The following is a 23,122-nucleotide window of genomic DNA, read 5'->3' as shown; positions in this document are numbered from 1 at the left end:
TTTTTTTTTTTTTTGTTTGTTTTTTTTAGACAGAATCTCATTCTGTAGCTCGGGCTGACCCAAAACTCACTGGTCTCAAATTCGCAGCAATCTGCCTCAGCTTCCAAAATACGGGGATCACAAGTATGATCCACATTCTCTTCCAAAGGTTGTGCAGACTTTTCTCTAGATACCAGATCCTTTGCCTGTTTGGCTGTTTGGCTAGGCGTACTGAATAAAGGCAAGCAGAGGAGGCAAGGTAAGAACCAGAGCTTTCGGTGTGCTACGGTGTCTGCGCAGCGTCGGCGGGGCCTAGCGATCGGCCGTCTGGGCACTGCCCGTCGCCAAGCCACACGCCGTGCCCGCCGCGGCCGGCGCGCGCCAGTCCCGGAGGCGCAGGCCACCTTCTTGAAATCATGAATCCTGTTTATAGCCCTGGGTCCTCTGGGGTTCCCTATGCAGATGCCAAAGGAATTGGATATCCAGCTAGTTTTCCTGCGGGCCATGCAGCAGCGCCTGCCTTTTCCCCTAACTTGTACCCTGGAGTGAATCCTACCTTCCAGGGACAGGCTACACTCTTGGCACACCTTACAAAGTGTCCTGTTCCCCAACCAGCGGGGCTGTACCACCGTATTCCTCCTCCCCCAATCCTTAACAGACGGCTGTGTACCCAGTGAGAAGTGCCTATCCCCAGCAGAGCCCGTAAGGCCCAGCAAGGCACGTACTATACACAACCTCTGTATACAGCACCTCCTCACGTCAATCACCACACCACGGTAGGGCAGCCCAATGACATGCCAGCAACGGTCTACCCTGCTCCCACCCCTCCTCCTAGAGGCCGGGGTGTCACTATGGGCATGATTGCTGGGACTACTATGGCCATGTCAGCAGGTACCCAGCTGACTGCTCATTCTCCAACTCCTGTAGCCCCTCACCCAGTCACTGTCCCCACATGCGGAGCCCCAGGAACACCCACCTACAGCTATGTGCCCCCACAGTGGTGATTGTCCTGCAAACCAGTATTTGAGGACGGAGCTATGCAGTCACTTCATTGAGTTCCACAGCTGGTGTCGCAGACCTTGTGCCTCCAACCAGGACGTCTTAATGCTCTATGCTAAACATGACTGTGTCCCAGCCCAGCAGGTCCCAGCTCGCTAGTCTCCAGCTAACTCTGTGGGTTGGTTTTGAAGCAAATCCTGTTTTGTGGACTACCTGGCAAAAAAAATTTTTTAGCTAACTGTAATGATAAAAGAGGGAGTATTGTTCTATTCTGAATCATATCTAGTTGAATGCATGTTTATAAAAACAAACAAAAACAAAGCTTGCTCAATCTACCATCACTTCAGCTGGAGTGTGCTCTGGGAAGCAGGGATCAGGAAATGTAGGAGCATGGTCACCAGTCCAGCTGAGTGAAGAGTGGTCTGTGTGTCAGTAGAGCAGTGTCCGCCATCTGAGTTCCCACTGTGTGTCTTATATTATGTTTTGTGTATCTATCAGGACTGTTGGAAAAGCTTATTGTAGAAGTAAACAGTCTTCCTAGGAGGGAAGATGTCAAAGAGAAAAAAAAAAAAAGAACCAGAGCTTTCTCAGATCCTGTAAGAGCAAGGAAGTCAAAATATACAAGATATTGAACCAAAGCATCCAGGGCGGCTGCACTTCGAGAACCGAGAGCTGGCTTTAGCTGGGCTGGGAACACCAGAGCCGTCACCTACCTGATGGTGACCAAGAGGCTTCTCTGAGTAACGGCACTACTAGGTCATGTTGCCATCTAGTGGCTGGTGTCAGCCAGAAGAGCTTCCCAGAACCAGTTTGGGAGAAGAGGGTTGGTTCCTTGTTTCTACATTTCATATTCAAGAAGACCTTTAAAACCACACTTGCAACACGACTAGCTTAGCATACATTAGAGCCGGAGTCACAGTGAATGAATGGAGATGTGAGAATCACTCCACAGCATAGCACTGTGTCTTAGTCTAACCCTCTAGAATGATGTAGACAGCACTGTGTCTCAGTCTAACCCTCTAGAATGATGTAGACAGCACTGTGTCTTAGTCTAACCCTCTAGAATGATGTAGACAGCACTGTGTCTTAGTCTAACCCTCTAGAATGATGTAGATAGCACTATGTCTTAGTCTAACCCTCTAGAATGATGTAGACAGCACTGTGTCTTAGTCTAACCCTCTAGAATAATGTACATAGCACTATGTCTTAGTCTAACCCTCTAGATTGATGTAGACAGCACTGTGTCTTAGTCTAACCATCTAGAATGATGTGGACTTTAGAGACTGAGTAACCAGGTGCTTTTTTGTTTTGTTTTTAAGATTTATTTTTGTGAATCTTGAGCAATGGCTCCACAGTTAACAGCATTTAATCCTCTTGCAGTTTAATTTCCAGACACTCTGGGTGGCTCACAAGTGCCTGTCACTCCAGCTCCAGGGCATCTACACCCTCATCTGGTCTCCTTGGGCATTCGCATGCTTGTGGTACACTTTCAGAAGGGAAAACAAAGTAGTCATCGGAGGTGGATAGAAAGAGGGAACTGGTCTGTTTCTGGGTCTTGCTTCCGGAAGCCGCTTTCTGAGATGACTTTCCTACTCGTGTGGTCTCTGTAACTTCCACCATGGCCAGGGCCAGAAAGTGCAGAAGGTGATGGTGCAGCCCATCAACCTTACCTTCAAATACTTGCAAAATAGGTCTCGAATTCAGGTGTGGCTGCATGATCGAGTGAGCATGCGGATAGAGGGTAGCATTATCAGCCTTGATGAGTACATGAACCTCGTATTAGATGATGCAGAAGAAATTCATTCTAAAAGTCAAGAAAACAACCGGGTCAGATCATGCTAAAAGGAGATAATATTACTCTGCTCCAGAGTGTTTCCAACTAACAATGGTCAAACATGGGAGAAGTTGAGAAAGCTGTTTGGTGTTTTTAAAGATGTCTTCTGCTGGGAGCTACATTTACTCATCTTATTTTACTTGCACATTATCATTAGATGACAATAAATGTTGTGAGGTTGTATTTAAAAAAAAGAAAGAAAGAAAGAAAGAAAGAAAGAAGAAAAGAGGGAACTGGGTGGGAGATGGAGGGAGGGGGATGGGAAATGTGACCAGGTGTGGGGAAAGTGGATGAGGAAGAAGGATGGAAGTGAGCACAGCAATTGATGGGGGACATCTCTGGAAATAGCTTGAGACCTGGGACAGGGAGGCTTTAGGGAGTCTGTGGGGAGATCCTAGCTGTGACACTTAGCCTTGGGGGACATGGAAATTGAAGCAGCCTCCTCCTGTAACCAGGCAGTGGACAGAGGGGAACATCAGCCCACCCACAAACCTTCAACCCAAATTTTTTCTGCCTACAAGATGCACCAGGATAAAGATGGAGCAAAGACTGAGGAAATGGCCAACCAATGACTGGCCAAACCTGAGACCCAGCCCAAGGGAGACAACCCCTGACACTACTGATGCTCAGCTATGTTTGCAGACAGTGTGGCTCCTTAGCAACAGTGTGGGCCCTGTTAAGGTTTTATGAAGCCAGTTAACAGTGTTCCTCCAAGGTCTCTTCTGCTTTGGTTCCTGCCTCCAGGGACTGTCCTGCTTACATTTCTGCTCTGACTTCCCTTAGGGATAGAATGCTACCCTGACACATAAGATGAAATAAATCTTTCCCAGGAAGGGGAAGAAACAAACAAACAAACAAACAAACCCTTCCCACCTCAAGGTGCTTTTAGGCATGATGTTTTATCACAGTAACAGAAACCTAAGACTCACTGAGGAGACTACGCAGCCTGAGCACTGCAAACAAGGCTCTGGCAGGCCTTACCCTTCTCCCTGATTCCCTCTGCTTTGCTAAAAGGTTACATTCCTAAAGCTAGACACCAAGGTCTATTCCCTTAATTGGCCACTTCCTCCTCCCGAGGTCAACTCCCAAGGTCCAGCTACAAAACTATTGAAGTCCAGCAATCAAAAGCCCTTGCGTGACTCTGCTAATTAACACGCTCAATTAAAATTAAACAGCTCATTCCAACTTAAGGTTTCTCCTTTCCCCCTTATAACTACCATTTGCCTGTGGGTCATGTCTGTCTCCTCTCATCCAGAGGCAGTCCTTTATTTCCCCGGGACAAATACCCCTCCTCCTAACTCCTGTGTTCCTTTCCCCTTCTCCCTCATCCTCTGTCTTCTGACTCTGTCTCTTGTTCCTGCCTCTGTCCCTCTGGGTTGTGCTGAGAACTTGGTCTTGGGGTGTCTTGTGTCGGTACCGGTTCTTTCACGCGTGGTCCAGCTGACCCAGTACCTCCTCCACAACCGTTACCACCGGCCAGAGGGTGACACAATTGACTAGAAGTACCTCACATTAACACAGTGAAATGCAACCTCAGGCTCCCACATTCCACCCTTTCCCGGTTTCAGCTCCTGCCTCAGCCTCCACGGTGCTGAGATTAAATGGGCACCAGCACCACCTGACAATAATATAGATTACAAAGTTCATCCATATTCAGCCTATAGAATTCCAAACTGCTGCTCTAGCTTATCAAGATGTCTTCTGTCACGCCTGTTTCTTTCTGCTCCCATCCTTGCTTCCCCGTGTCCTCCTGCAACATAGCTTTTAGTAGCCATAAAAAGGTGTTCCAGAGAAAACCAAGTTAAACTGACCAAATTCACACACACACAGACACACAGACACACACACACACACACACACACACAGACACATATACACACACACTTCTGTTCTGCCCAGATATAAAATTTCTCACTTTTCTCTGTCCCTCGATAGTTAAATTTGATCATGTCCAGCTGAGAAAATGGTTATATTAAAGTATCTGTATAAATATTTATAAAGAATGGTTATAATATAGTTCTTAGTTATGAACCCTAAGATCAAGATTCTGGTACATCCAGATAAAACTGAATCCAGACTCTCTATTTACAACAAGATCTTGTAAGTATTGATTTCTGAGTGATGTTTACAAAAATCTTAGTAGTATACATAAAACTGGCTTGCAAAAAACCAAGATTGTGTTTTGTTCTTTTGCTAGAGATATTTTTTTTAATATTTATTTTATTCTATTTATATGAGTACAGTGTAGCTGTCAGGCACACCAGAAGTGGGCATTGGATCCCACTATAGATGGTTGTGAGCCACCATGTGGTTGCTGGGAATTGAACTCAGGACCTCTGGAACAGCAGTCAGTGCTCTTAACCACTGAGCCATCTCTCTGGCCCTGCTAGAGATATTTAAAGCCTGTGATTTGATTTCTCCAAGTACTGTTGCATCTGGATTTTACACCGATTCCTGGACTGGAGATTGATGGTCACTTTGTTCAACTTGAGCACTCATCTCCCCAGCAACAGCTCTTCCCGAAGAAGCCCCTGTACCATGAAGGTACACCAGAAGGCCCTTCAGTACTTTCTCTTGTCTAACAAAGACATCCAGGATAGGTTACTTTTCTCTTCCTGTGATTAAACTCCTCGGCCAAAGCAACTTGTAAAAGGAAAGGTTTGTTTTAGGCTTATGGTCCCAGACAAATAAGTCCATCATCACATGACGGGAAGTACAGTAGGCACAGCAGCTGAAGCCTCTGAGGGCCGAGGTACTTACATCTCCAATCACAAACAGGAAGCTGAGAGAGAAAAGTGGGGTGGTGAAATCTCAAAGCCTGTCCCAAGTTGTGTTGTATTTTTCCCAGAGCAAGGCCACACCTCCAAATCTTACCCAAACAGGACTGCCAGCCAAGGACCAGTTAGTCAAATGTCCAAGAATATGGCGGCGCCCGCGGGAAGATGGCTCATTCAAACCCCTATACATCCTATACATCATGAAGGTAAACAGACGGGCAAGCCTTTTCTATGTCTTTCAATACACTGTACAGAATCAATTTATTAGCCTCTCCCAAGTCTGTGTCTGTACTTCTCAGGATATGATTTCCTTCTCCAGTGGACTTAACCTGCACCCACAGCTTTGGAGGCCTTGGAACACATTTTGTCCTCCTAAGATCCACAACATGGAGGTTAATCAGTCCGGTTTTGACTGGAACATGCTCAGTAATTAGCCTGACTTATTTCTGGTTTTTTTCTTTTTTCCCGTCTCCTTTTATTTTTTAAGACGGAGCTCTTTTTGGAGCTCCTGCCGTCCTGGAACTCTCGGTAGACCAGGCTAGCCTCAGAATCACAGAGATCTCTGCCTCTGCCCCCATTAGCGGCGTGCACCATCACCCAACATAATCAATCTTTCTTAGCAAATGGGTCAGCGTATTTCTTCTTGGCTCCTTTCTTGCTACCTTTCATCAGATATTTTTATTTATTTGTTTGTTTGTTTAATAAAACAAGGCATCCAGAATGTCAACAAAACAGCCGATTTTTTTTTTTTTTTTTTTTTGCAATTACAGAGTGGTATTTAGTTAACAGAACAACAATTATCTTCGTATAAGCCACATCAGAGACAACTGAAGATGGAAAACAAAACAAAATAAAGCCAAAAGAAAAAGATGCAAAAACAAAACAAACAAAAACCCGAAACTACTGTCCTGTCCCATATATAACTAATTTGTGCTGTGCACCAACAGAAACCTGCTTTAAATCTCCATGCCAATTTACAACCCCTAGACCATACCAGGCAAGGTTAATGACTACTGAAAATACCACCAGGACAGGGCTCTCTAAAGACACATTCAGTAGTGTGTTAATTATACAAAAAAAGACACTGCACTTTAAAAACAAATCTTACACAGCTTTACATTTCATTTTTTTCTTTTAAATAAAACCAACTTATTCATCATCATCTTCTTCTTCTTCATCATCTTTCTCATCTTCCTCATCCTCTTCATCCTCCTCATCATCTTTCTCTTCCTTCTTTTTCTTGCTCTTTTCAGCCTTGACCACCCCCTTTTTTGCTGCATCAGGTTTTCCTTTAGCTCCATAGGTAACAATATCCTTCACATACTTGTTCTTCAGCTTGGCGGCCTTCTTCTCATAGGGCTGCTTGTCATCCACGGCAGTGTTGTTCCACATCTCCCCTAGTTTCTTTGCAATATCACCAATGGATAAGCCAGGATGCTCACCTTTGATTTTTGGGCGATACTCAGAACAGAACAAAACAAGTAGAAGGCAGAAGGAGGCCTCTTGGGTGCACTGGGATTCTTGATCTTTTTGGTCTCCCCTTTGAGGGGGATGTAGGTTTTCATTTCTCTTTCATATCGAACTTTTGCCATATCTTCAAATTTCCCCTTTTCTTTAGCAGACATGGTCTTCCACCTCTCTGAGCACTTCTTGGAGAACTCTGAGAAGTTGACAGAAGCATCCGGGTGCTTCTTCTTGTGCTCCTTCCGGGAGGTTTGCACAGAGAATGCATATGAGGACATTTTGCCTCTCGGCTTCTTAGGATCTCCTTTGCCCACGTTTAGTTGATTTTCCTCCGTGAGGCACAGAGTCGCCCAGTGCCCGTCCGGCTTTCGCTTGTCCCCACGCTGTCTCTATGGAGCTCAGTGGACTGCAATGGCTGTGAGAGCGGGAGCTCCTCACTCTCTCCACTCTGTAACATTCCAGATATTTATTTTTGATGATCACAATGATGTCAACCACTCATAAACTAAATGCAACACTTCCTTGTGACATCCATCAACACTTCATCTAATGAACTTCAACAGTAAATGTAGAGAGTTAAAATGTTACAGGTCCAAGGCTTAAATTATCTTGGGCTCCCTTAGCTTTTTAATACCCAACCTACTTCTTTCTCTGTATATAAGTTAACATTTTTATGACCTAAACTGAGAAGCCATTTAGTGGGACTGAAGTTAATAAAATCTTTATTAACTTTATTAACAACTCTATTAAAAGCCGTCTTTACACTCCCATACTCTTCTCACCAGCACCTCTAAAAGGAAAACGATTTGGAACCTCCTAGGGTGACTGTTCTCTCATGAACAATTTCTTCTACCCCTTCCATACCTGTTGAGGTTTGGTCTGTTGCTATGTATTGTAATGCTAAGTATGACCCCCAAGTCCTGGTCCCCCCAGAGACAAGAGAGTCTGCACATAGACACAAGTGACCTTATCCCAAGTTCTTTCTTTCTTTCTTTCTTTCTTTCTTTCTTTCTTTCTTTCTTTGTTTCTTTCTTTCTTTAAGATTTATTAATTTTATGTGAGTACACAGTCACTGTCTTCAGACACACCAGAAGAGGGCATCAGATCTTATTACAGATGGTTGTGAGCCACCATGTGGTTGCTGGGAATTGAACTCAGGACCTCTGGAAGAGCAGCCAGTGCTCTTAACCGTTGAGCCATCTCTCTAGTGCCCCAAGTTATTTCTGATTGGTGAATATAGATGCCTCCAGCCTATAGCTGGGCAGAATTGAGACAGGCGGGGCTTGGTGTTCCAGAGACTGGGGTTGGAGGAGACAAGGAGAGAGGGAAGAAGGTGGAGAGAGGAGAAAGATATCATGGATTAGGAGTCAAGAAAGGGTGGCTCTGATGGTTGGCCAGTAGGAGTTAAGAGCAGCCCAAATGAAACAGTAGATAATAACTAGCAGTTATCAATAGGAAATAGATTTTAATATCATAGAGGATAGATATCTGCCCAGCCTTAGTGCTAATAAAGGCTTGTTGTAAATATAAAGTCATTTGTCTCTTCTTTCTGGGAACTGAATGGTCAAAGGTGGGGTAGAAACCCCAGATTGAGATTAAATATTTTCTTCCACACCCCAAACCTGCTCAGGTCATGCCCAGCTACAGATGTGTCTCTCACTACCCCCACAGTCTGGTGGCCTTTATGGGTTTCAACTTACCACTTTGGTTCTGATGTCCCTTCCTCTTTGCTCCGCTGTCTCTGGACTCCTGCCCTTCACCCTGACAAGCCCCTGGGTCCTCCTAATCCTGTGCTCACTGCTCACTGTGTTGATCTGTGAGTTCACACATTGCCCAAACTGTATAAACTGAGGCTCACAAATATACTTGCCTGCTTTCTCTCCCCAACTGTGCCTCCATTTTACACCTGGCTCTTCCCTGCTACCCTCCTAAACAAGCAACACTTTTTTTTCTCATAACATCTACTGCTCTGTTATTCCTGATAAAAGACTATTCCTGAAACTTGCTGTAGTGATTTATGAGAGTGTCTCCCACAGACTCAGATGTTTGAATACTTGGTCCCCAGCTGATGGCACTGTTTGGAAATGTTTAGGAGGTTGGCCTTGTCAGAGGAAGTGTGTCACAAGGGGAGGCTGTGAGGTTTAGAACACCTTACACATTCTGTATGTTCTCTTTATTTGGTGTTTACAGTTTAAGATGTGAGCCCTCAGCTTCCTGCTCTTGCCACTTAGCCTTTGCTTCATCATGTTAGATAGACTCTACCCCTCTGCAACAGTAAACCCAAATAAACTTTTTTTTTATATAAGTTGTCTTGGTCACGGTACACATACCACATGCCACAGAGCAACCACAGAACAGTAACTGATACATTTATCAGCCCTGCAAAACTATTCAGGATCCCAAACTTTCAATAATCCAGGAATCTCAGGATTAATAGATGCAGCCATTGAACACTGAATTTAAATAATATTTATTTTAGTTTTATTTGTATGGTGTTTTGCCCTCACATTGTAAGGGTTCAGGATTCGCTGAGGAATGACACCCCAGACTCAAATAGTATGTAAATGAAAAGAGCATTTTATTCTGCAGAAGTCCAGCACACTGGGGTCTCCCATTACCAGGATAAAGAGACAACCAAGTGAGCTCACAGGCCTGACTTAAATAAAGCACATTAGGGTAGATGATCTCTGTTAATCTGTTGGGTCCATCTCTAGGGACATTTCATTACCAGGGTGTGGGGACTGGAAACTTGCTGAGGAGGTCTGGAAACTGTTACTGAGGAAGTCTGGAAACTGCTGCTGACCCATTGTTCTTGCCTCAGGCCAGGTGTCGGGGAAGCTTCTGAGGCCTGAACTTGCCTGGAATTGGCCAGTTTGTGGAAACAGAGATTTAGGTCTAGTCTCCTTAACTGCAGATTTGAAGACTGTCATGGAATCAGCCTAGCCTTCTCCACATATGTCTATAAGCATGTATGTTTGTTCACTGTGTGTGCAGTACCCATGAAGGCCAGAAGAGAGCTTTGGGTGAGAGTTACATCTACAACTAGAATTATAGATGGTTGTGAGCTGCCATGTAGTGCTGGGAATTGAACACAGGACCTCTGCAAGAACAAGTGCTCTTAACCGCTGAGCCACGACTCCAGCCTTGAACAGCCGAGGCCTGAAGAATCTACCCCTGACATAATCACTTTAGGACTAGAGGCAGGACAGACAAAACTAAGCAAAAGGTACTTATCAATGCCATCAGAGTTCACCTCACTTACTCCAAAGACAGAGATGAGAGCTCTTCATCTTCTATGTATAACCGTGTAATGTGTGCTCGCATGTGTTTCTGTGTAATTGCTTGTATGTCATTCTATTTTGGGACAGAATGGAGTAGAACCCTGTGTACCCTTAAATTTCCCCCAAACAACTGAGTCATAAACCTGACAGCATAGATTTTTCTCTTTTATTCATTTTTTTCTGCATGCTGAAATTTATTTTGTAATTTTTAAACTGTATTGGCATACCTTAAAACTATGTGTGTGTGTGTGTGTGTGTGTGTGTGTCTTGAAGACATATTAAAAGGCCTTAATGTCTGAAAATACTGTTTGCATAAAAGAAGATCATTAAGACCATAGAATTCTCACTAGGTTATAAAATTTGACATGGAAGCTAGGCGTAGTGGCACAGCCTCTAATCCCTGCACTTGGCAGGCAAAGGCAGGTAGATCTCTACGAGTTCAGGGCCAGCTGGGTCTACATAGTGAGACTCTGCTTCAAAAACTAACTTTATTTACTTATTTGTTTGTTTGTTTTTCAAGACAGGGTTACTCTGTGTAGCTCTTGCTTGCCTGGCCTGGAACTCACCCTGTAGACCAGGCCAACCTCAGATTTAGAGATCCACCTGCTTCTGCTTCCTGAATACTGGGATTAAACGAGTGTGCCACTACCACCCAGTGATTTTAATGATTTTTAAAGAGAAATTACTAATTTCATTTCTGCTATAGTCATGGGTAACAAAAATAACAGGATATAAAATTACTTTTTGTCAGTTGAAATGCCTCTAGGTCCAGAATATTGTAAATCCTTTTTTAACTAATTGCTATTGATTTCTTCTAAAAAGTTATTGGCTGGGGCTGGAGAGATGGGTCAGTGGTTAAGAGCACTGACTGGTCTTCCAGAGGTCCTGAGTTCAATTCCCAGCAACCACATGGTGGCTCACAACCACCTGAAATGAGATCTGATGCCTTCTTCTGGTGTGTATGAAGACAGCAACAGTGTACTTATATATATTAAATAAATAAATCTTTTTTTAAAAAATGACATGTCTATTTTTAAAAAGTTATTGGCTTTTGTTTTTGCTTATTTGTTTTGTTTATATATTTTTTTGTTTTGTTTTACAAGACAGTGTTTCTCTGAGTAACTCTCGCTGTCCTAGAACTCACTCTTTAGACCAAGCTGGGGTTAAAGGCATGCCTGGCTCTACACAGATATTCTTAATATAAAAATGTTAACTCCGAGGTTTTGAAATTGAGACTGTAATATTTCTAGAAAGATGTTTTTCAAAGACCCCAGTTAGATTCCCTCCATATGGCGGGGATCAGAGGAGCTATAATACAAATAAAAATCTGGGAAAAGGAACTCTGTACATAATGGAAACAGCTGTGCTGGGTAGTCACTGGTCTCTTACGTTGCTAAGACACTGTCTTAGTTTGGGTTTCTATTGCTGTGATCAAACACAGCTGCTTACTGGGTTGTCTTCACGGCTCGCTCAGCCTGCTTTCTTAGAGTACTCAAGAAGCCCAGGAGTAGGGCCGCCTACAGTTAGACAGGGCCCTCCCACATCAATCAAGAAAATGTACTATAGGCTTGCCCCCAGACCTATCGGGTAGGGACATTTTCTCAGTTGAGGTTCCCTCTTCTAGAAGGACTCTAGCTTGTATCAAGTTGACACAAATCTTGCAGCACAGATACATTTTAACTTAGACTTAAACATTGAGTGAAAAGAAACATTTCCTGTCTACCTTTAAACTCAGTTTAAAAACAAGGCTTTCAAGGTTATTTTGTTCAACTTAAAAAAATGACTGTGTAATACATTATTTACATATGCTTACAGTTCATATTATTTACATGATATTGAATTAGCTTAAGTAAATTGTATAAATTGGCGACATGACCACTCTATAGTCTGGTTAAAGGGAAGGTTTTTATTGTAGACATGAGAGAGAGCCAGCTGGAGGCATCTGGAAGAGTCTAAAGCAGGCAGAGAGTCAAAGAAATAGACTGAACGTGCCCAGGGCTATCTGGGAAGAATAGCAAGGGAGAGAAAATAGAGATAGCAAGAGAAGAAGGAAAAGAGGGAAGAGGGGAGGGGGAGGAGAGAGACAGAGACAGAGAGAGAAGGAGACAGAGAGAGAAGGTATATCTAGGAAGAGTAACGCCTGTGAATTGGAGGAGTTTAGGGGAGGGGACGGGAGGAGGTGAGAAGAGCTGGAGGCTAGCTAGCGTGGACTTTGAAATGTGTACCTGGAACTTGGAATACTGGGGATGCCAGGAGGCCATCATGTGCTTTGATGTGCTGATAGGTGCCACACTGTTCCTTCTCTAGGGGTAAGGGACACACCTTTTGGTAGATGAAAACTGGTTTTAGAAGTTCCAGAGGAATTCGGGGCTTTTATCTAACCACCAGAATCCCTCCTACAGTCCAGGTAACTTTTAGATTTGTGGACTGCCTTTTTGGGTTAGGGGGATTGGAGTTTCCTTTGTTCGGACATCTCTTTTTCAGTCTGGCAGTGCTTGCTTACTGCTTTTTATATTTTTGTACTTCCTGGTACATCTTTTGTTGACCTGCTGACCCTGTGAGCCAAGCCTTCCCTGCTGGAAGAAATGGTGTCAGTGTCGTTTAGAGGAAAAAGCCAAAAAACAAATCCCGGCTTCTGGGATCAGCATCATCCACTCAAGGGACGCTACCTACGTTCAAAGTCTTCTTTTTAAATTATGTTTTAATTAGCTTATAAAGTAGTAGGTTTCCGTGTAGTTCTTTGTATAGCCTTATTTTGGCTAACCCTAGCCTTGCAGCACATCTTTGTCCTCACCCAACACCCACACTCATGTTTGAACCCTGTCACGCCCAGTTCCCCTCTATTTTTACGTACATGTTTTCTACCATCTATCTCTCATTTAAAGTCTCTGATCTCCCACTTCACCTCCACACCCTTTGGCCCCTTTCTTGCTTACAGGTCTTTACAGATATTTGAATCTAAAAATAAGCAGATGAATACATTTCTAAAACTTCAGAGCTATGATTCCCATGAGAGAGAACCTACCATATTAGATATTCTGGGTCCATGTTACTTCACTCAGTAGACTTTTTCCCAGATCCATTCATTTTTCTATAAGTAAAATGAGCATCTTCGTTGATTCTGTTTCCTAGCTACTGAGAATAGAGCATCAGTGAACAAGGATGTGTTCGTATTCTTGTAGTAGGATTGTGGGTTGATGTTAAGGTGATATCTGATTGGACAGTGGAGAGGTAGGCAGAGAAAAGGTAGGAAAAAAGGAAGAGGAACAGAGATTGCAGGAGAGAAATCAAGATGGAGCTGGAGAAAGTGGATCTGGATCTAGATGGCCATAATTGGCGTTAGGTTGATTTGAATATTTTAAGGGATTCTATATGTGTTTTATCTCATAAGAAGGGCAGTTTGTATCTTGGTCCATTGGGTATAATTTTATTGTGAAGAGCTTGTGGATTGAGAATTTAATATATAAACCTGTATGAAAAGTTACCGGGCTTTAGAGTCATGTTTGTGCCGGGCGGTGGAGGAAAGAAATACGCTGGGGCGGTCGTATCCACCCAAGACAGAAGCAACAGGGCAGGCGGAATGAACCACCTGGGAAGGAAAGGGTATGGCTTGCGGACTTTGTGACAGAGTCCGTGCGTTCAGCTCTACACCGCATCCTCGGAGGGAGACCTCGGGGCCAATAAAGAGATAAGTCATCCTTTTAATACTTGCTACAGCAGTAGGATGGAGAGTCCTTTGGGAATATGCCCGGGGATGGTAGCGCTGAGCCATCTGGTTGTTCAACTTCTTCTTTTTTAAAATTTATTTATTTATTATATATGAGTACACTGTAGCAGTCTTCAGACACACCAGAAGAGGGCATCAGATTTCATTACAGATGGTTGTAAGCCACCATGTGGTTGCTAGGATTTGAACTCGGGACCTCTGGAAGAGCAGTCAGTGCTCTTAACCACTGAGCCAAGGTTGGGATTCTGAAACCCCACCCCAGCCAGGTATGCTCCGCCCCAGTTACCTGGCACTATAAAAGGGGCTGCTTGTCCCCTCCTCTCTCACTTGTGTTCCCTCTTTTTGCTCTCCAGCTCTTGCTCTCCTCTCTTGCTCCTCCTCTTTCTATTCTCTTCACCCCCCCCACGTGCTCATGGCCAGCCTCTCCTCTTCTCTCCCCCCCACCCCTGCCTCTACTACCTTCTTAACTCCCCCTCCCCCCCTCATGCCCTGAATAAACTCTATTCTGTATTCTGTGACTGGTCCCTCAGGGGAAGGTATTCCCAGCACGGGTCTCCCAGAGGCATCCGCCTTGGCCCCATGCCTCGCTGCACCTCCATGGAGCACATCCCCCACCCCCCTCTTCATCTTTTTCCAAAAACATTGGTGCCGAAACCTGGGACATCATCTTTTTCCTAACAGCCATCTCTCCAGTCCGGTTCTACTTCTAATTTTTGAGAAGCCTGTATACTGATTTCCCAAGTAGCAATTTAAATTCCCATTAGCTATATATAAGGATTCCTTTCCCCTACACTCACCAGAATTTAATGTCATTTGGATTCCTAATGATAGACTGAGTGTGTAAGGAAAAGATGACGGGGCACCAATGAAAGGAAAAATCACGGGGCACCAATGTTGTGAAAGATGACGTCCCGGGTTTCGGCACTAATGTTGGGGGAAGAATAAAGAAAGTGGGGGGCATATGGCCCATGGAGGTGCGGCAAGACCTGGGGGCAAGGGAGATAGATGCCTCTTAGGGGCCCATGTTGGAAATCCCTTCCCCCTGAGGGACCAGCCACACAACGGTATAGTACAGAATAGAGTTTATTCAAGTCATGGGAGAGTTAAGAGGGTGGTAGAGGCAGAGAGAGAGACAGAGAGGAATAGAGGAGTAGAGGCCGGCCATGAGCATGTGGAGAGAGAGTGGGAAAGGGAAGGGGAAGAGAAGGGGTAGGGTTGGGAGAGCAAGAGAGGAAAGAGGGCCTGGAGGCAAGAGAGAGAGGAGGGGCAAGCAGCCCCTTTTAAAGTGTCAGGTCACTGGAGCGGGGCATACCTGGCTACTGCCAGATAATTGAAGGGTGGGGTTTACAGAATCCCAACAGAATGAAGTTGTGGGGGTGTTCAAATCAAAACCAAAGACTTGGTAGACGCAATTCAAATGTAGGCCTTTATTCTTGCTATTAGCAGAAGGGCGAAGTCTTGTTGAGCGCCCTTTGTGCCCTTCGCTAAAGGACAATTTATGAAGATGAATAAAGGTGATCTTTAAAGGCGTACACTACAGGAAGCCACACCTGGGCAAGCAAGTAGTTTTTCTCTACTAGGAAAGAGATTGTTTCTCTTTCCTATATAGTGAACACACCACTTCATCCAGAAGCTAATCTGTTAAATAACTCACAGCGGGAACACCATTACCATGTTCTTATCTTACCTCAGCCCAGGAGGACCTCACCGACTTTCCCTGGCAAAGGTCAACAGTGAAGTTTCTTTAGCTATTACCGGGGAGTTGTGTGGAGATTATGACACAGTCTGAGCACTCTAAGTGAAATGTCACTGACTGGGTCCAAGCAGGCAGTAACACAGTGCCTTCAGGTTAGGGCTGGCTGTCATGTCCCCACAAAGTACAATCTTAAAGTAGTTTAATCTGCACTTCCCTGATGGCTAAGGATGGTGAACACATTTTAAGCATTTAATAGCCAATTTTCATTTCTTCTTTTTAAGTTAATTTTTCTCATTTGTGTGTATGTAGTTTGGTATATATATATATATATATATATATATATATATATATATATATATATATAATCACTCACATAGGCCAGAAGTGGATCGCCTGAAGCTGGAGTTAACAGTTTTGACTCAGCTGACTTGGTTACTGGCAACTGAATCCAGGTTATCTGGAAGAATCACAAGTGATCCTTTTTGGAGCCACCTCTCCAGCCCCCCTCCCTTTTTAAAATTTTTAAGGCAGGGGTTCTCTGTGTAGCCCTGGTCCTTGTTCAGAAGACCAGGCTGGCCTTGAATTCACAGAGATGCTTCCTCAGTGCTGGGATCAAAGCATGTGCCATGAGCACCTGGCTCTAGACCCACACCTCCTTTTTAAAAATGTGAAATGCATTTTTAATTACACGCGAGCACACACATCATAGTACTTGTGCGAAGGTCAGAAGACAACTGTGGGTCCTCTCCTTCCTGGAAATTGAACTGTAGTTGTTAGGCTTGGTGAACACCCTTAACCAGCTGTGTCAACTTGACTCAAGTCACAGTCACCTGGGAAGAAGGAAATAGATTTCGAAATTGCCTCCATCAGATTAACCTGTGGGCAAGTCTGTGGAGGAGGTATTTTCTTAATTTTTAATTAACATAGGAGGCCCAGGCGATGTAAGTGGTGTCATTCTTAGGCAGGTCAGCCTGGGCTGTATTTTCAAAAGTAGCTGAGCAGCCAGACTGCAAACCCTTAAGAAACACACTTCCATAGTTTCCGCTTCAGTTCCTGCCTCGAGGTTGCTGTCTGAATTACAGCTCGGCTTCCTTAGAAGATGGATTGTAACCTGTAAGCCAAATCAACTTTTCCTCCTCTCAGACTCAAACACAGTCTGAGTGCTTCTCTGAACATTACAGTTATCTATAGAATCCACATCTGGGCAAGAATTTGCTTAACTTCCCACAGTTGTTTCTTTTCCACTGTATAGGAATAAAAAGATGACTTCATCCCTGCCTGGATTCTCTGACCACTGTACGCCCTGCCCCCCCCCTTCTCTCTCTTTTGGTTTTAAGGCATTTATTATCATGGAGGAAAGTTGAATGAGTTGGCCTGAGATTAAATACCTTTTGCAGGGTGGAGTGTCTGGGAAGAAAGGCTAGTTGGCTAAGCCTCCAGGCTGTTAGGTACTTCATTATAACGAAGATCTGTTCTGAGCCTACGTGACCATGGTCACATCCTCTATCTGTGGAGGGGCTTGGGGCATTGCCCTTACATAATTGATGGCTACGAATCTATGGAAGGCTGGGCTAGTTCCTAGTTACCTGGGAGTTTTAGGGAAATGCCTACCATCCATTAGGGTCATAGCCCATTTTTAATTGGTTTGTTTGTTTTTATCTCTACATGATGATATCGAGTTTTCCCATTATCTGTTAAAGAGATGTCTTTTCTTCAATGTATGCTTTTGCTAACTTTGTCAAAGTTTAGGGGCTTGTAACTGTGTTTTCGTTTATGGGTTTTCATATCTATTCTATTTGGACTACAGGTCTGTTTTTCTGCTAGTACTATTCTGCTGTTATTACTATGAATCTATTATTTAATTGCTATAAATTGTTATAACACCCAGTATTCTTTTTGTTCAACATTGTTTGACTTTCCTTTATCATTTGTGCATTCAGGTGCTTTGTTTTTTTTTTTTTTTTTTTTGCTTATTTATTTGGTTTTTCAAGACAGAGATTCTCTGTGTAGCTGCCTTGGAACTATCTCTGTAGACCAGGTTGGCCTTGAACTCTTTAAAGATTTGCCGGCCTCTGCCTCTGAGTGCTGGATGAAAAGTGTGCAGCACCACAGCCTGGCTGCATTCTCTGTTTCTTCCCTTAATGCCTGTGAAAATGGCTTGGAATTCTGATTGGGGTTATACTGGTTTTTAAAAATGTTTTTGATAGCAAGATTATTTTCACATTATTTATTTTTCCAGTCCATGAGCATGAGAGGTGTTTCCATGGAGGGCCTTCTTTGATTTCTTCACGTTTTTGTTGTAGAGGTCTTTTGTTACCTTGTTAGATTTATTCCTAGGAAATGTCTTAGTTTTGAAGTGACTAAGCAAGTGGAGGTATTTTACTGATTTTGTTTCCACTTAGGTTGTCATTGATATATCGGAAGACCACTGATTTCTGTGTGTTATTTTTGTAGCCTGCCATTTGGCTGAAAGTGTGAAAGTGTTTATCTGCTTTCCCACACATGTATGTATGCATGCATGTATGTATGTATGTATGCATGTATGTATGTATGTATGAATGTCTATATGGAAACTTTAAGGTTTCCTATGTATCAGATAATATCCTCTTCAACAGGGCTACTTTGACTTTTCCTATAAATATCCCTTTTATTCATTTATATTGTCTTCTTGCTCTGGCTAAGACTTTGAGCAATGTATTTTTTTGAACTGGAGTGGAGAGACTGGACACCCTTGTCCTGTTCTGGATCTAGTGGGTGTAAATCTAGTTCTGTAAACCCCACCCCTCAGTTACCTAGCAACAGCCAGGTATGCTCCGCCCCAGTGACCTGACACTATAAAAGGGGCTACTTGCCCCTCCTCTCTCTCTTGCCTCCTGGCCCTCTTTCTTCTCTTGCTCTCCCCCCCTTACCCTTCCTCTTTCCCTTCCCTTCCCCCCCCACGTGCTCATGGCCAGCCTCTCTACTCCTCTATCCCCCCCCCCCCCCCCCCCCGCCTCTGATACCCTTTTAACTCCCCCATGGCTTGAATAAACTCTATTCTTTACTATACCATCACATGGCTGATCCCCTCAGGGGGAAGGGATTCCCAACATGGGTCCCTCAGAGGCATCCCCCTTGCCTCCAGGCGTCGCTGCACCTCCATGAGCCACATCCCCCGCACTCTCTTCATCCTTTTCCTAACAGTGGGAATGCTTTAAGTTTTTATCCACTTAGGATTATGTTGACCATAGGTTTGTCGTATAAACCCTTTATTTTGTTCAAATATGATACCTTCATTTCTAGTCTCTCCGTGACTTTTACCATGAAGGGATGTTTGGTTTTGTTAAAGGCCTTTCTGCACCTACTGATATAATGATATGATTTCTGCCTTTGACTTTATTTATGTGATGTATTATGTTTATTGAGTTAGTTTGTTGCCCTATCTTGTATCTCTAATAAAGACAATAAGGTCATTTAGAGGTTGTCTTGAATTCAGTTTGCAAATATTTGGAAAATTTTTGCATGTATGTTCTTGAGGGAGATCAGCTTATATGTGTGTGTGTGTGTGTGTGTGTGTGTGTGTGTGTCTTTGATCTGGTTTTGTTATAGGACAATACTCAGGTAAAAACAGCTTGGAGTCATCCTTTCCCTGTTTTATGGTATAATTTAATAACATTAGTGTTAGTTCTTTGATAGCTAGATATATTTCTACAGGGGATTTATCTGGCCTTAGGCTTCGTTATTTGGGAGATGATTATGATTATTATTACTGCTTCAATTTCACTGTCATATCTATGTATTATTTACTTCATCTTGGTTTAATTTTGATAGGTCATATGCATTTAGAAATTCACTCATTTCTTTTAGGTTTTCCAGTTTAGCAGAATATAGACTTTTAAATTATACCCTTATGATTGCCTGGATTTTATTGGCATCTGTTGTAATATCTCCTTCTTACTTCTAATTTTATTAGAGTTTTTCCCCCTCTCTTTTGGTGCCTAGCATCTGAGGATTAGTCAATCTTGTTTATTTGTTCAAAACTCCAACCCTCTGGGCTGGAGAGAGGGTTCAGCAGGTGACAGCATTTGCTGCTCTTGCAGAGGATTGCTATTTGGCTCCCAGCAGTGGCTCACAACTGCCTTAAGTCCAACACCCCCGCCCCCCTACTCCCCCACTCCCCCACTCCCCCCCCATCCTCGATGGGCACCAGAACTCACAGGCACACACCTATACACAGGAGCACAGAAATACACATCCTTAAGTGTTTTTATGAAAAATATCAAAGTCATGTATTATTTCACCAGCCTTTCCCTTGATCTTAATTTTCTCACTGGCTACTGTTTTAGGGTTTAGTTTGTTCTTCTTTTCCCAGTGCCTTGAGATCTACAATTAAGTTTCTTGAGTTTTCCCTGATCCCTTTCTTTTTTTTTTCTTTCCTTCCTTCCCTCCTATATCCCTCACCCCCCTTTCTTATTTGCTGTAGGTACTTAGAGCTCTAAAGTTCCTTCTTAGGTCTGCCTTCATTTTAAAAATGTATATTAGTGTTAGAATTTAGTTCTGTAGATGTCTGTTAGGTACAGTTGGCTTATGATGTCATTTAACTTCCATGTCTCCCTGTTTAATTTTACTTAGATGACCTGTCCCTTGGTGAGAGAGATGTTGAGGTCACTCACTGTTACTGTATTGGCTTTAATGTATCACATTCCATAATATACAAAGTCTGTGACTTTGCATGAGGCTACATTTGCTTTAGGAAATTGGTACAACTGAGTTTGGTTTGTATATGTTTACAGCTGTAATGACCTCTTAAGGAATTTTTACTTAATGAGTATGAGGTGACCTTGACCATCTCCACTTGTGCATTTTGTGAGCCCCTGCATACTTGGGAGCCCTACACTGTACAATGGTCCTAATCCAAGCTTCTGAAGCCTCCCCCTGGTTTTGCTGATTCTTGTGCATCTGAGCATACGACCCTTACCAGGTCCTACCCTTGTCTTGTGTATCTTCAATTATCCTAATATTTTACTTCTCCCTTTACAAATTAAATGCCCTGATTTCCTTTTCTTGCTTAATTTCTCTGACTATAACTTAGAGTATTAAGCTGAATATTATTTTCTTGTTCCTGAGCTTCAGGGAAAAGATTTTTTGTCTTATGAAAAGAAATATGACATTATCTGTGGGTTTTTCATGTATACTCTTTATCACACTGAAGAATGTTTCTCTATTCCTGTTTTTTTACCTTGTAAAACATGTAAAAAGAAAAACTTACATTTAGCCATTTTATTTTTAAGTATATGAGCTAGTCTTTTTTTTAAAGAATTATATATATATATATATATACACACACACACACACACATGAGTACACTGTTTCTGTACACACCAGAAGAGGGCATCAGATCCCATTACAGATGGTTGTGAGTCACCATGTGGTTGCTGGGAAGTGAACTCAGGACCTCTGGAAGAGCAATCAGTGCTCTTAACCACTGAGCCATCTCTCCAGCCCAAGTTAGTCCTTTAATTACCTTATGCTGTACAATCCTTACTGCTATTTTTCTTTATCATTGAAACTCCATATTCATTAAAAAAATCTTTCCCCTGCCTGTCTTTTCCTAGGTCAGTCATTTTTAACCTGTGGATAGAGACCCCTATGGGGGTCACATGTCAGATATCCTCCATATCAGATATTAACCTTAGGATTCGTAACGGTAGCAAAAATTACAATTATGAAGTAGCATTAACATAATGTTGTGTTTGGAACGGTATTAAAGGTTTGTGGCGGGAGGAAGGTTGAGAAGCACCGCTCTAGGGTTTGCTAACCATGCTTCTGCTGTCTGTCTATTTCTACGAAAAGAAAAAAAAATGTTTAGAACTGAGACTGAAGCCGGGATCTTGTACATGCTAAGCAAGCAACAAGCCACTGGATACAGTCCCAGGTTCCATTAATTTGGTTATGTTAGGTGCATTTTATAAATGAAATAATTAGAAAAATGCCTTTAAGATTCACACACATGCTGCATCTTGTGTTGGAATTTCCTTCTTTTTGTAATTCTGATTCCCTTTACCCTGTGATTCCACCTGGGACCAAAGCCCACAGTGTCCAAAGTACAAGCCCTGAGTGGTAGCACATGACTGTCACCTCAGACTTGAGAGGTAGAAGCAGGATGATCAGGGCTTCATGCTTCAGCTTTACAGTGGGTTTGGCACCCGCCCAGGCTACTCAAGATCCTCTGTCTAAAGCAACAATATGCCCAAAGTCCAAATCTCTGCTAATATTCAAGGCACACTCTTAATGGCAAGTCCCTGTAAAATAAAAAAAAAATAATAACCAGAATAAGTTGCATAGTTCTAATGCACCAGGTACAGAGTAAATATTCTCATGAAAGAAGCGCAGCAAAGATCTGATCAAATCACGACTCAAACCTTCAGATCAAACACCGTACCCTGTAGCTCCTCTAGTGGCCTCTCGCTTTTGTGATGAACTCAGCTGAGATCTGAGGCAGTCTTCCAGCTATCCCGACTACAGCACGTGCTGCCACTTCTGGTCCAGTGCTTCTCCACGCCCAGAAATTTTCTTCCGGGATATAACCAAGCTGGTGGCAATTCTAATATCTCGGGACCTCTGTTGAAACTAAGGATTCATCTCCCCAGCTTAAATGTTTTTTTTTTTTTTTTTTTTTTTTTGGCGCCTCCTTGCAGGAAATCTGATCCTGCGGCACATTGCCTGGTCTCTGCAGTTGTGTAGCACAAGGCTCGGTGGCCCCTTATACTTAGATCTGTCTTACTTGCAAGGCCAGTACCACAAGGTGATGATGTCAGCTCCAGATGTCATGTGCTCCCTTTGATCCAAAGTGACAGTAGTTTTTGTGTCCCTTTAAGGCTGATCCTGGAGACTTCCTTAGGGAGCCATTTTGCATTGGGGAAACCCTTGTGTTAAGGATTCTATTCGCACACACCCACTTCCTTTAAATGACTTTACACTTTCACAAGTTTAGATTTTTTTTTTTTTTTGGACACGTAGTGTCTTCCTTCTAGGATCCTTCCCTATAGTACAGAGTATGAAGATTCTCTTTAATAATCGCAGATGCTTTGTGCGTTACCCCTCCCTTTTCTGTAACTTTATACCCAGCTCACGCTCCTTTCTTCATCCAACTACATTTTAAAAATATCGTCTGCTCTTCCACTGAAGATCTGAACAAGAGCAGTAAAAACTGGGATTGCAGGAGTGCACACCCTTTTCATTTTTCAAATAATTTGTTTTTAATTTTAATCTACTCAGTATCAGTGATGCATTAGATCAAACCAGGGCAACCTCTCTACCCCTTCCAAAAACAAAGCATTGTAGACTCTTGAAGGCAGGTGTTTCTTATTCGGTATGCTTAATAGT

The 23,122-nt window shown here is 43.1% G+C and overlaps 3 pseudogenes across 3 annotated transcripts; 2 read left to right on the top strand and 1 right to left on the bottom strand.

Annotated features, from left to right (window-relative positions):
- Positions 1 to 395: 395 nt before the first annotated feature.
- Positions 396 to 983, top strand: LOC308436333 (myelin-associated neurite-outgrowth inhibitor-like; annotated as a pseudogene). Its single transcript has one exon. The product of its transcript is annotated as a myelin-associated neurite-outgrowth inhibitor-like (transcript).
- Positions 984 to 2,562: 1,579 nt separating this feature from the next.
- Positions 2,563 to 2,962, top strand: LOC308435905 (small nuclear ribonucleoprotein E-like; annotated as a pseudogene). Its single transcript has one exon. The product of its transcript is annotated as a small nuclear ribonucleoprotein E-like (transcript).
- Positions 2,963 to 6,738: 3,776 nt separating this feature from the next.
- Positions 6,739 to 18,908, bottom strand: LOC308435904 (high mobility group protein B1-like; annotated as a pseudogene). Its single transcript has 2 exons — positions 18,876 to 18,908; positions 6,739 to 7,442 (listed from the first exon to the last, which is right to left on the bottom strand). The product of its transcript is annotated as a high mobility group protein B1-like (transcript).
- Between the last annotated feature and the right edge of the window lie 4,214 nt (positions 18,909 to 23,122).

Source organism: Micromys minutus, assembly GCF_963924665.1.
Source record: "Micromys minutus genome assembly, chromosome: 24".
Classification (NCBI taxonomy): Eukaryota; Metazoa; Chordata; class Mammalia; order Rodentia; family Muridae; genus Micromys; species Micromys minutus.
This window is presented reverse-complemented; position numbering and strand designations above follow the sequence as displayed.